The sequence below is a fragment of the Eublepharis macularius genome, chromosome 4 (assembly GCF_028583425.1).
Source record: "Eublepharis macularius isolate TG4126 chromosome 4, MPM_Emac_v1.0, whole genome shotgun sequence".
NCBI lineage: Eukaryota > Metazoa > Chordata > Lepidosauria > Squamata > Eublepharidae > Eublepharis > Eublepharis macularius.
The window spans coordinates 87,990,427-88,003,930 of record NC_072793.1 but is presented as its reverse complement, the minus strand read 5'-3'; the positions used below and the strand labels follow the sequence as shown (position 1 = coordinate 88,003,930).

The window sequence follows — 13,504 nt, the reverse complement described above, 5'->3', positions numbered from 1 at the left end:
TATTACCACAGGATAGCCTTAACTATTACTATGTTATCCCCTCTTATTAGGCTTGATCTATGCTGCTGACTACTACAGTGGACTACCATTAAAACTATAGCTTCTCAATCTTTGCAGAGAGTGGAAGCTTGGTAAAACCTAAAATATATAAACCTTTCCCCAGACATTGGTTTGATGCAGTCATGAGTCATACAAAGGTTGGGATCTGGATATATATTTTCATATCAGCTTTTCCAGTCGAACTACAAACTGTAAACCCTTATTGTACTATTGTATTTTTCATCCCCACCTATCTACGAAATGCTCACTGAATGATTCGAACATGTCTTCTCCAAGTGCTAGCGTAGCAATGGTAAAAGCTTATGCTTTACCATCTCAGCTACAGCCCTAGTACATGGTTGTGCTTTGGTGGTATAGAAACTTTTATAGCAGATAATGTGTTCTGCTGCTGCTGCTGTGCAATACAGCATAAAATTAGGAATAAGACATGCAGTATAGAAATATACCTGTGTGGCAAACTGCAAGAAAACCAAGAAAAGCTTTCATTGCCAGTATTTCACATTAACTGGGCAGAAAGCAAACCTCATCCAACCTGTTGGTTAATTGACACCCCTTATCCGGCTATTATTGACATTTTCCATCTATTGTGAACTTGAAATATTATATTATTTCTTTGGCAAGGATGAGAAATATTGTTTGCAACATATAAGGCAATTAGTTTTGTGATGCCTTCTTACATTTCTACAGTGTGGAAGATACGGTAGAGGGCAATTAAAATATGTATTTATACCTACCGTACATTTCAGAGACCATCAAATATTCTCTTCTTTTGTTGTTTTTAACAAAGTTTGATTAAAACCCAGGTCCAGAAAATCTTTCTTTTGACACTATGTAATTTACCAGCAATAAATGTCCATAAACAGCTTGAATGGAAAATCCATAAAGCTATTTCAGCTTTATTTTAAGTTTCATTCAGTGCCCCTCAAAAATGATTTCATCAATGTGTGTTCCATTAACTGGCTTTCTGCCCAACAAATTAATTCTACACAATCAATCAGGAATTTATAAAGCATGTGACAGGATCTATCTAAAGTATTTTGAATTACTGTAATGATTCACTCAATACCTTTACTCCAATATCTTTACTCCTGTACTAGTGAACACTGAGAATAAATCGTCAAAAAAAAAAATCCCTCATGTACATTTAGTTACTGTAGAAACAGGAAAGCTTTTGTAATATATCCTGCACAGTTTCACAGAAATATTTGTCTTTTGCTCCTATATTTCATGAAAACAAAGCCTTTAATTCTACATAGAGAGAAATAACCATTTGATAACTCTGTTCTACTGGTTAACTTGTAACATTTATTGCTACTTTGTGGGAGTTCTACAAAATATCAACAAAATTACTTTCCATATTACCTTTCTGAACAAATTTTCTTTAATGCAGTTGTTTGAGTTCGACATACGCCTTTGGCCACCACTAAGTTTCTATTGCTACTGAACAGACTTATCTGTTTCATGCAGAGCTTAAACTGCATCCTATCTCCTGCAGCCTGTGGTTTACCAATAGTTGCAACATTGCTATTACAGTTTTAGAAGTCAAAGAAGCAAACAAATCATCATGCTGAGGTCCTGCATTATTTCTCTGTGACATAAATTCAGGATTTTTTGCCTGCTGGGATCAACTCTCTATGGCTCCACACTTCAAAAAGTCATCTCACTACATACGGCTTTACAAATATAGTGTGGCAAAGTTTTACCTTGAACTATATACTGATTAATAACTAGAGGTGAGCATGAACAGAAATACGAACAAAAAAAGCCACAAACAGCCCAATCAGCTGTTAGTGAGCAAGTTGTTCATGAAGCCCGTTCCCGACGAACATGTGCTTGTTAAATCCCCCACTCAGCTGCTTGTCAGGGAAACCCCTGACAAGCGGCTGAGTGCAGCCTGCTGGGGTGAAATGCCCAGCAAACGGCATGGGGAACCTTCTTCCCCTCAGAGTCTCCCCTCCCTGCCTCCAGCAGGCTGGAAGGAGGGAGACTTGGAAGGGAAGGAGGTTCCCCACACTGTTTGCAAATGGCGCAGTGAACTTTCTTCCCTTCCAAGTCTCCCCCCGCCTTCCTCCAGCCAGCTGGAAAGAGGGAGACTTTGAAGGGAAGGAGTTTCCCCACGCCATTTGCAAACGGCGCAGGGAACTTTCTTTCCTTCCAAGTCTCCCCTCTCCCTCCCATGAACAGCCAACCACGAACATGTTCGTGAACAGGGTCATGTTCGTGGTTGTTCATGATTCCCTGTTCATGGATGGCAACGAACAATGAACATTGTGTTTGGGTTTTTTTCCTGTTCATGCCCACCTCTATTAATAACACCATTTCAGTGTCAGCAACACTGAAATTTGGGGAATGAATAGTCTTGCATGTAGATGGTGGTCCATTCTTGCCAATCTTATCAATGGCAATTCTTTGGCTAGAACAAATAGACATGCTTCTACTTTTTCTCTGCACAAGAAGGACCCACAAATGTATTTATTCATTTATTTTATTTATTTATGTTATTTATATTCTGCCTTTCTCAGAGCCAAGCTACAAGTGACGAATGACACTTGAACGGCAAGTGAACAGACTCACGTGTATTCCTCCCTGTTCACTTGCGCTCCACTTGTGCTCCACTTGATCACGAGTAATCAAGTGGAGCGCAAGTGGAGCGCAAGTGAACAGGGATGAATACACATGAGTCTGTTCACTTGCCGTTCAAGTGTCATTCGTCACTTGTAGCTTGGCCCTCACTGAGACTCATGGTGGATTACATAGTATGAGATTAGTACAATTAGTGGAAAGGACAAGGGCAGGCATTTCCATACAGTGTCAAGAACATTTCCATAAACAATGTCACGTGGTAAAATAATACAAGTTTACAAAGATATAGTATTAGCAAGGATCCAGTACAGGGTTGAGGAATTGCTGAAACAGAACATAATCATTTCTAGGACTTACATTGAACAACAGAAAGCACAGGTAGGATATAGGAGTACATATTTAAAGCAACAGATAATATGTAAGGCAACATAGTGGTGAAATCTATGGTTTCTAACTCATTAGTAAAACATCTGGAATCCCTTTCCTACAATACCACCCTCTTAGCTGAGAAAAAAGGCCTTTTTGAATAATTCAGCCTGCTGGCTCAACTAGGCTTAATTCCTTGATTCCACATTTTGATGTTTCTGTTATGCACGTGAATGTCTCTCAAGTTTTCTAAAACTCAGAGCATCTTCCCTTTATATTTAAGCTATTCCTCAAATTGCTTTTTTCACTGCAAGGTACATAAAAATAATTTATGATAGTGCACTGCCTCTCTCTTTGGAACACCACTGGAAAAAAGAAAGCAAATAGATACACGGAGTTTCTTTTACCATGTGCACATAGTACTGAAGATCACTTCTAGTGAGGAAAAAATAACAGCAAGATTTGCTACAAATAGGCCAGACAGAAGTTACGGCAACTCTTTTTCATGATTGTAAGCCTGCAATCAATTTTTGTAACTTAAGTTCTATACAGTACCTAACTTTAGATGTTTTCTAAATAAAACAAGAAGACAATTATGAGGTCACCCACCTTGTAAGAAAATGATCACAAATAAATTAATATTAATTAGCCCAATAACAGGAAATTGAGCTATGTATTTTAGTCCCAACAGTGTCTAATATCATTGAAAGACCACATGACACCAACAGATATTGCTGTTACCATATTAAGTGCTGTGCTTCTCATTTTGAAGTTGGCAAGCATAGGGAGAATGGCAGGCCTAATACTCAATGCATTTTACGACACACTACTGTTGATTCAATAGTTGATATAGGGAAGAACATCAACCTAATGTTGGGTAAAGACAATATTACTGACAGGGACACATTCTGCAAATCTCATTAAAATATTAATCATCTGTTTCTTCATATACAATTGTGTCCATGCCTCTAGAAAGTAATCAGATGGTGGCCTTTACAGATTTGGTGAATGAAAATCCAATTCAGTATGTGACAAACAATCTGTGAGTCAAGCCTTTAATTTCATGCTTTTAAAGCCTAGCTTGACCTCAATTTATGTTCTTGAAAGGCTGAAAGCTGTAACTGTAGTATCTTCCTTTTAATCTTATAAAGTCAGAAACCAGTAAAGCAATACCTAAATGTTTAAACTAAGCTTAAAGATTAAGGAGGTCATAAACCACCTGCTCTGCTCTTGCAAAACAGAAAGCCATTATTATTGCTCTATTAACTAGATTACTTGGTCTGGTATAATAATCCTTGATCATAGTCATTTGTTTGGGATTCAGAATAATTTAAGACCTGAACAACAGAGAGATGGCTGCAAGAATACAAGGGAACTGGGATTCTCAACTCAGTTTTGAATCTAAGGTGGCCCCAAACCAACAGGGAACGGAAAAAATGCTTTCTTGGAAATGAATAGATAAAAATAATGGATTTGTGGCAGGCACCAAAAGAATGTAGAACTATATGTTACTTTATCAAGAATAGTGAGTAGAGATGGGCACGATCGGACTCACGATGTGAACCCCCCCCCCGATAATGGCGTTTGCGCCATCGTGACTAAGCTAATCGGTTCCGTCCATGGTGACCGATTCAGCGATCGGGGGGGGGGGCTTGATCGGGGGGGGGGCATCGTGATCTAATCGGAGAGCCAGACACTCAGGCGCCAATAATCTATTCCCTTAGCAACAGATCCAGGGGAATGCCTGAGCTGTGTTTGCCCTCCTTCTGTCACCCTAGAAAACCGAATGGAAGCCCAGCTTTCCTTGATTAGCAGGCTTCCTTCCAACCACAGAGCAGCAACCCTGGGGAGGGAGGGGGAAGGGGGTGTTCCGAAGCCATGGGCAAAAAGGTTTTTTGCTTTTTAAAAAACGGGGCTTTGTAGGAGGAATGGGTGTTTTTCTGTCTGTCACTCTCTGTTTTTAACCTGCTTTTAAAACACTGTATTTTGTGGGAAAACCTCATTCACGGTTCTGTGTGTGTTTAAAATATGCTTTTTGAAGACTGGCTGCTTGCTTTTAAAATCGGGTGGGGAGGAACGGAGGATTCCGTCCCTGCTTTTTTTAAAAAGCTGGCTGAAACATGTTGACGGGGTGTCTCTCTCTATTTGGAGAGGCAGGGATAGATCCCCCCACTCTGCTCTAAGTGTGTGCGTGTGTGTGTGTGTGTGAATCAGGGCCAGATCGACGGGGGGGGGGGGTAGTCTGCCCCCAGCATGGCCAAAGAGGGGGTGCCGGGCACAGTTGCCAGACCAGGAGCATGCCTGGGGAAAGTTGAATGGCGCAGGCAGCCTCCCAGCCACCCGCACCATTCATCTTTCCCCAGGACAAGGGGCACGTGGGCAAGCCAGCCACCCCTTGTCCTGGAGAAAGGCAAAAGGCAGCACGGGTGGCTGGGAGGCTGCCCGCGCCGTTCGTCTTTCCCCAGGACAAGGGGCGCGCGGGCAAGCCGGCTGCCCCTTATCCTGGGGAAAGGCAAAAGGCAGAGCGGGTGGCTGGGAGGCTGCCCGCACTGTTCGTCTTTCCCCAGGACAAGGGGTGCGTGGGCAAGCCGGCCGCCCCTTGTCCTGAGGAAAGGCAAAAGGTAGCGCGGGTGGCTGGGAGGCTGCCCGCACCGTTCGTCTTTCCCCAGGACAAGGGGTGCGCAGGCAAGCCGGCCGCCCCTTGTTCTGAGGAAAGGCAAAAGGCAGCACGGGAGGCTGGGAGACCGCCTGCACCATTTGCCTTTTCCCAGGACAAGGGGCGCGCGGGCAAGCCAGCTGGCCCTTGTCTTGCGGGGCAGGTGAATGGCACAGGCAACCTCCGAGCCACTCGCGCTACCGCCAGCTCCACAGCGCAGTGGGACAGCTGGCTTGCTGCGTGGGCGGGGGGGGCAACCCAGGAGCGCGCGCGTGCAAGAGCCTGACTACGGTTGCCCTGGGCGCTGGCAACCGTAGATCCAGCCCTGGTGTGAATGTCCCCTCCCTGAGGGGAGACGGCTTGTTGCCGGGTTAAAAACTCCCCCCCCCGCTCTAAGTGTGTGTGTGTGTGTGTGAACGTCCCCTCCCTCCCTGAAGGGAGGCGGCTCATCACTGCCTCCCCGTGCCTGCCGGGCCTGGCGGCCGCTGCTGAAAACAGTAGGGGCACCTCCCGCTTTGGCCTTCCCGATTCCGGATCGGAAACGGGACTTGATTGGTTAGAATCGGTGACCTGGGTCTGGCGGCGGCCTGGATCCACGAACGGCTTGATCGGTATTTTTTTTTTGATCGTGCCCACCTCTAATAGTGAGTATAGGTGATGTATTTATTGTGTACATTTCAATGGAGTGGTCTATTCACCCCTCTGATATTTGTTCTTTTATGTATTGGTTTAGTCTCATGAGGTGGAGTTCCTTCTGTGTTCTTTTTGTTAGTTATAATTGTAGACTACATGAGCTCCCTTGTCCTGAAACCAGTTGCTCCCATCCTTGTATTTTCTTGCTAATAAATGGATGTTGTTTTGAACACACCTGTCTCTGCTGTGTGAAGCTAAAAGCAGGAACCTGAGTTAGTACCCTATTCCTAGCCTGCAAGCAAAAGGAAACATCACAGATGAAAGTAAATGGAAGAAAAGATCTAAACATGCTTGAAGCCATAAAAAATAGTAACACAAGATTTCTGATAATGCCTATTTGGGGCAGGATTCAAACCTACTTGCTTTCAAGCCATTCTAAGAGTCTCTCTCTCTCTCTCTCTCTCTCTCTCTCTCTCTCTCTCTCTCTCTCTCTCTCTCTCATATTCATTCATTCATTCATTCATTCATTCATTCATTCATTCATTCATTCATGTTATTTATAGCCTAACTTTCTCACTGAGACTCATGGTAGGTTACTCTGTGTATGTCAATACAATCAATGGCTAGGACATTTAATAAACAATACAATAGGTTATTTGCATGTGTAAAGTAGGGTCAAGTTTCAGCTGACTTATGGTGACCTCTCCTGGAATTTTCAAGGCAAGAGACTTTCAGAGGTAGTTTGCCATTGCCCACCTCTGCATAGTGATGCTGGTCTTTCTTGGTGATCTCACATTCAATTACTAACCAGCACTGAACCTACTTAGTTCCTGAGATCTGACAAGATCAGGCTAGCCTGGGCCATCGTCAGGGCATACTATAAGGTAGAGACTGCAGAAATTTGAAAGCAAGCAGAAATGCAATATGGAGCTGAAACAATGTTAAAATGAAATATAAGCAATTGCACATATTAAATGATGCAGAAACTACTCAATAGGAGTATGCTTAAGCAATAAACAGTATGCAGTCGTATATTCTACAGTTCCTGTCCCTTTAGCAAAGCATGTCTCTGAACTATCCTCATAGCAGAGCCCTATTACCTGTGTAAAAAAAGCCCTCCTGAATAACTTGATTTTGCATAGTGTGTGGAAAGCCAGGAGAGTGGGAGCTTTCATGACCTTTAGAGGGTCCACCCCATAAGGTGAGGGCTATTACAGAGAATGTGCATGTATGAGCAGCTGTTGATTTTGCCTATTTGAATGGGGACACCCGCAGAAAGCCTTGTTTAAATGAACGAAGCTGCCATGGCAGAACATAGGGTGAGAGGTGGTCCCATAGATATGAGGGACCAAGGCCATGAAGACTTTTGTATGTGATAGCTGAAACCTTGAAGTGAGCTCAGTAACTGATGGGTAGCCAGTGGAGTAACTCCAGAATGGGAGTAATATGTATGCTCCACCGAGCTCCTGATAATAATTGAGCTGCAGCTTTCTCCACCACCTGGTATATCTGAATTTACTTTGAGGGGAAACCTGTATAGAGTGCATTACAATAGCCTTGTCTCAAAGTTACTATTGTCTGCATCCAGGCAGCCTGACTGGCCATGTCAAGGTGAGGGGGGGCATCTTCTCAGCTAAACTGAGTTGGGAGAAGGCCTTTTTCGCAGCTGCATTTACTTACTTCTCTAGCAGCAGGACTAAATCTGGTATAACCTCTAGAGTCTTAATTAAATCTGCAAGAGTCAGCTGAACCCCATCAAAAGTGGAGAGCACAATGTCCTTCAAGATCTCAGCCTTCACTTCTGTCTAGTCTTGGTTCAGTTTAATTTTTTTTTTTTTGCTTTGACCATGACTGTCCAGCAGTGACTTAGGATCTCTACCTCATAACTAGAGGATTTGTATAGTGAAATATAGAGCTGAGTGTCATGCGCATATTGATGACATCCAATTGCCCCTCAGTCGGAATAAAGAGGCAGACACAAGGCTTGGGTACTAATGGGCCATTGTTCACCCACTTTTTACAGAAATCCAGGTGACACCACCACCAGTCCATTGCAATCCATAGTTTTCAATGTAAATTTTCTCTCTCCCCCCCCCCCCCGCAAACTGATTTGTGATGATTTTTTTCTTTTCTTTTTTTGTACATAAAAACAATTGTAGCTCCAATTTACATGTAGACTAGAAAAGGGCTTCCAGGACTTTCAGTAGGTTCCTAGGACTAATGCACTTTTATGTTTTTCTCCTCTCTTTATTATTGTGGAAATAAGCCTCTAATTCTTATCTTAATTATTTAATTTTTGTTCACTTGTAGTGATTTGAATGAATGCTGATTTCATTAGCTTACAGTTTGGAGGAGGGGAAATTAAACTACTGGTCTTCTTTTTGCAGCCAGAACAATTTTCATAATCTTAATTGCACAATCAAAATAAAATTTAAAATGAGCTACTGGTTTGGCAGCAAAGAAAGAAGTAATATTTAAGCAAGTACCACAACCAGCAATTAATTACTCACACTTTTACCTATGTTACTGAGTTCATACCAATTGACTATGCAATGACCCAGAAGTACTTTTGTTCTCCTCTCATCAATTAGGCCACAGAACTGATTCGCTTTCAAAAAGAATCTATGGACTAGTCCGCTGCAGATTCCTCATAATTTGTGACTGTACAGGCACACTCCGTTTCAGCATAATGTTCTACGGTTCAGTGTCTTTCGAGAAATATAAAGAGAATAACAAGTTTGAGCAAAAGTCTTAAACCATGACACAAAAAGGTGCAGGGAAGGTAGGGCAGGGGCGCTACTTCAACTTATTCTTGCTCTAGACTGCTTGCATATGTCCTACTGTCACATTCCCGACCAATTTTATAATAGTACAATGACAGCAATATCACAATATTTAACCCTCCTGCCCCCAGCTATATTTGGTTGCTAGTACTGGTTTTGCAAGAAAAAAATGGCCTGCGTATATACAACCAGAAAGAGACATGCAAAAAGTTATTAAGGAGAACATCCTGTTCTCTGAAAGCAGATTATGTTTCAGAAGAGCTTAGAGGAAGAATTTCAAGGAAAGCTCAAGGAATATAGACTAAATCTGCTTTGCATTTAGATTTGTAAAATGTACTGTATGTTCTTTTGCTAATCCTTGTGACACCAGATCAATATTAATCTGATATTGGTTTATTCTTATTTCTTGCATGGGATTTAAGGTTAACACAGTCTAGACAGATACAGAGCAGATCAGTTTGTAAAACCTATGTATGCTGCCTTGGTTTTTACTCTTTTTCATCTATGGTATATATCAAACATTATTGTTATTTTAAAAATCAAAATGTATTTTTAAAAAATCTCCCTAGCTCCTTCCGGCAATAGCTATCACAAAATTAAGGAACAATCTTTTTCTAAAGGGACGACAGAAAAGTCCTGTGAAAAGTTCCTTATTGAGCTTCTAGTTATTTAAACAGGTATCTTCTCCCATCCCCAACATATTGGCTTAGGGTCAACAGCTTGACTGAAGAGAGAAATATGGAGAAAAGATCAGATATGGGCATATACTTAAAGCATTAAATTATCTGGTGACAAGATGAAGAGCAGTTATTGTAGCAGAAGTGTTTGAAACCCAATGGGGTATTTGGAGGGTGTCTTTTGGGGGCCCCTTGGGGTCATGTTACTTTTCTCCCAATTCTCTACAGTGTGGCACAGAAATGAATCATGTCTGTAGTTGAAGCAAACCATACTTTGTAATTATATCCAAATAATACATTTTCTCCTGTTCTTCTCTTTGAAGGATTGCTGGTTTTTATGAGGTTTTGAAAATTATAATCCATTTTATTATGATTATTTAACTGATGTTATAAATGGTTTTAGAGAGCTGGTTTTATTATAAATGGTTTTAGAGATCTGATTTTAGCACAAGGCATGACAGAATTTCTTTAAATATATGTATGTCCATCTCCGCAGACAATGAAAAGTTAGAATGAACTTCTCTCACTATTAGGGGTGTGCACCAAGAAAATGTTCATTATAATTTCTGATCTAGACTAGGTGTGTGTTGTTTTACCGTGATTGGTTATTTTGGGGTAGAATATCACCAGTTTGGGAGTCAAATTTGTGTGATTTTCCTTTGGGACCATGATTTTCAATGAGAAATCTATTAAAGGGTCTGGGGCAGCTGTTTATAAATACAATGGCACAATATTTGCACTGAACACAGTCCTCCTTCTAATTTAAACCCACTCATCCCCTAAGTAAGGGAGGAGATCAGTAGTCTTGAGGGAGGCTGGGGAAGCTTTTTTTCAACCAAATGACATCAAAATTGTGGGGAGTGACTACTGCCTGACTACTAAAGACCACCCAAATCTCAAGTGAATTGGACCAAGCATTCCAGTCCTATGACCACTGGTTCCCTCAAGCTTCCTACTTTCAAAGGGGGGAAAGTCTCAATCCCACAAGGGGGTGTGGAGATGAGTGAGTTGAAGTTCTGCAATTGTTCCCTATGGAGGACTTTGGGGTGGCTAGGGAGGCTGTTTTTTAACCAAATGGCAACAAAAGTGCAGGAGAGTAACTACTGCCTGTCCACTAAAGACTACACAAAATTTCAAGCAAATTGGACCAAGCTTTCCAATTCCATGGCCACTAGTTCCTCCAGACTTCCAACTTTCAGACATAAATCTCCAAGAAGGCCAAGGGAATGAGAAGGCAGCTCTCTGCAACTTGTGGTTGGCTGGGAGTGCTCCATACTCCTCCCTTGCAAGGATCAAATTAAAAGGGAGAAACGCCATTGTTCAGGAATCAGAAGAATCAAAGATAAACACATTCTCATGCTGCTTGGCTGGTAAGAACCAGAACTTTTTTTAGGAGGAGTTTTCATATTTCTATTGAATTTGTGTTAGTGCTTCAGAAAATCAAGGTAATGATTCAAAACAGTGATTTCCATGTATATCTTTGGCTCGGGAATTTCAGTATGCACACTCCTCCCTACTCACTAGTGTAATCAAAAATTAAAACAATTGCTTTGTTTTTGCTTTGATTAATCTTATATAGAAGGGAAAAAAGAGAAAAAACTAATTCTACATGCTGGAAGTAAAAGGAATTGAAAGTAGTGTAGTAACATTCTTGATGTTCTTTATTGGTTATTCTCATTCAATTACTTCTAGGACATTGACTGTCCTTCATTTGTTGAGACACATTTGTCATAAAGCTAATAACACTGAAGTGAGTCAGGGCAAGAATAGCAGTGCCTCTCACATATTATCTGGCTATGGTTATGTTTATGTTTATTAATATAATTTGTATTGAAATTTTGTACGTGGAAGTGTTTGAGAAGAAGAGGCCAAGAGACACAGAGGGAAGCACATCCAGTTTTAGAAGATGCCTCAGTTTAGTATTTCTAGACTGTGATACCTAAGCTGTCCTGAGGTCAAACTTATTCATTAAGCAGCTGGTTGTTGCAAGGGTCACTATTCTGGTGTGGTTTTTTTTCTTCTAAGTGAAGCCTCCTCTTTCCTCATTAACTCTGGAAGGCTTTCAATGCTGTTATGTTTGCTTGTGATCCTAAAATTAAAACCACATTAATAAATAAGACTTTTATAATTATATTAGAAGGTAAATAATGGAGAAAGATGGTGAATACTATGTAAGGAAACTTGAGCAAATATGAACCATCCAAAATTACATGCAGAGGACTACTCTGTGAGGAAATTCTGTGAGGAAATTCTAGATATGATTCTGTATTTTGAGGATTTATTTGTAAGAGCATATTTCAGGACTGCCTAGAGATGGCCCAACTCTCTAGGGAATGGCAGGGAATGGTAGACGAGAGGATGCAGGAACAGCTGTATGTTTCAATGCAGCCAGTCATGAGCTGGGAAAGGGAGGTTATTCAAGGATCTCTCTCTTTTTCTGATGTACTTTTGTTGCAGAGTTCCCTGCCCTCCTCTCCCTGTTGCAACACTTTGAAATTAGGTAGGCATTTATGGGCTGAGCAGGAATTTGGGACCGGGATTGGAACACTGTATCTAGTTGCAGTTGGGTTGGAATTCATAATTAGGTCTCTACTTGAGACGTGCAGGATTTTGTCAGTTAGTTGCTTGTTATTAATATAGCTTGGCAAGCAGCCCGAGGTATCATATGATGGGCAGAAGTACTCAAACCAGTCATTCTTGGCTTAATGATACTATGGGGCTGGGTAGGGGGAGGGCATCATTCCTCAGCACTGTATATCATCTCTGGAACCCTTATATTGTATGATGTGTGTGGGAGGAATGTGGACAAAGAGGAGCATCTCACTAGCAGGCAAGGAAAAGCAAAGTATGGCATGAGGTCACTGTGAGTTTGTATAGGATTCTCCGAATGGTAGCAAACCCATTGACACAACCTGTTAGAGAAACAGAATATTGGAAGAAGGGAGTTTAATAAATTGTGCACTTCAGATTGTAATTTAATAAACTCTTATTTGATCCACGGTGTCTTCATTTTGGGGTATGTGGGACAATTTCTTTTGCAGCTACATAGAATTTGAGGCTGGTGTTCTTGGCAAAGAACATGCCGCACACAGGATCTTGGTTGAAAATAGACCACAACTTTACAGATTAAAGCCATTGAATCATTGATGCAGCACAGGGCATAGATCCACAGAATCAAATCTAATCAAATCAAAGGGTGATCCCCCATAAGCACCCTTTCTGAGTTGGTGGAGTTGCTAGCAGACATGGTGTTGGAGACACCTAGACTTATTGTTCTGGGAGACTTCAACATCCAGGCTGAGTGTTCGAAGTCAGGCCCAGCTCAGGAATTTATAGCTTCCCTGGCAACCCTGGGCTTCTCGCAAATTGTGACAGGCCCTATGCATGAAAGAGGCCATACTTCAGACTTAATATTTTGCACTGAGCCTTTAAGGCAAACCCTTGTTTCAACACTGGAGGTTTGGCCTGAACCATGGTCAAACCATCATCTGCTGAAGGCAAAAGTGAATATAGCCCCAACTCCCCACAAAACTGGGTGTCCAGTTAAAATGATTCGCCCACAAAGGCTCATCGATCTATCTAGATTCCAAAATGCCTTGGGGGATTTTAGATTCCCAAACACATGCCCCATGGTAACTGCTGTAGGAGTGTGGAACACAAAGCTCCTTGAAGCTATTGACACCATTGCTCCTTATGGACTGCTCCAGCCCTTGGGATGGATGCTGGCTCAATGGTTTACCACGGAG

At 41.7% G+C, this 13,504-nt stretch overlaps 1 protein-coding gene across 2 annotated transcripts in view; it reads right to left on the bottom strand.

The window, feature by feature from the left end:
• Positions 1-13,504, bottom strand: part of SGCD (sarcoglycan delta) — a 367,194-nt gene that overhangs the window by 102,847 nt on the left and 250,843 nt on the right. The gene's annotated exons all lie outside the window — the stretch shown is intronic.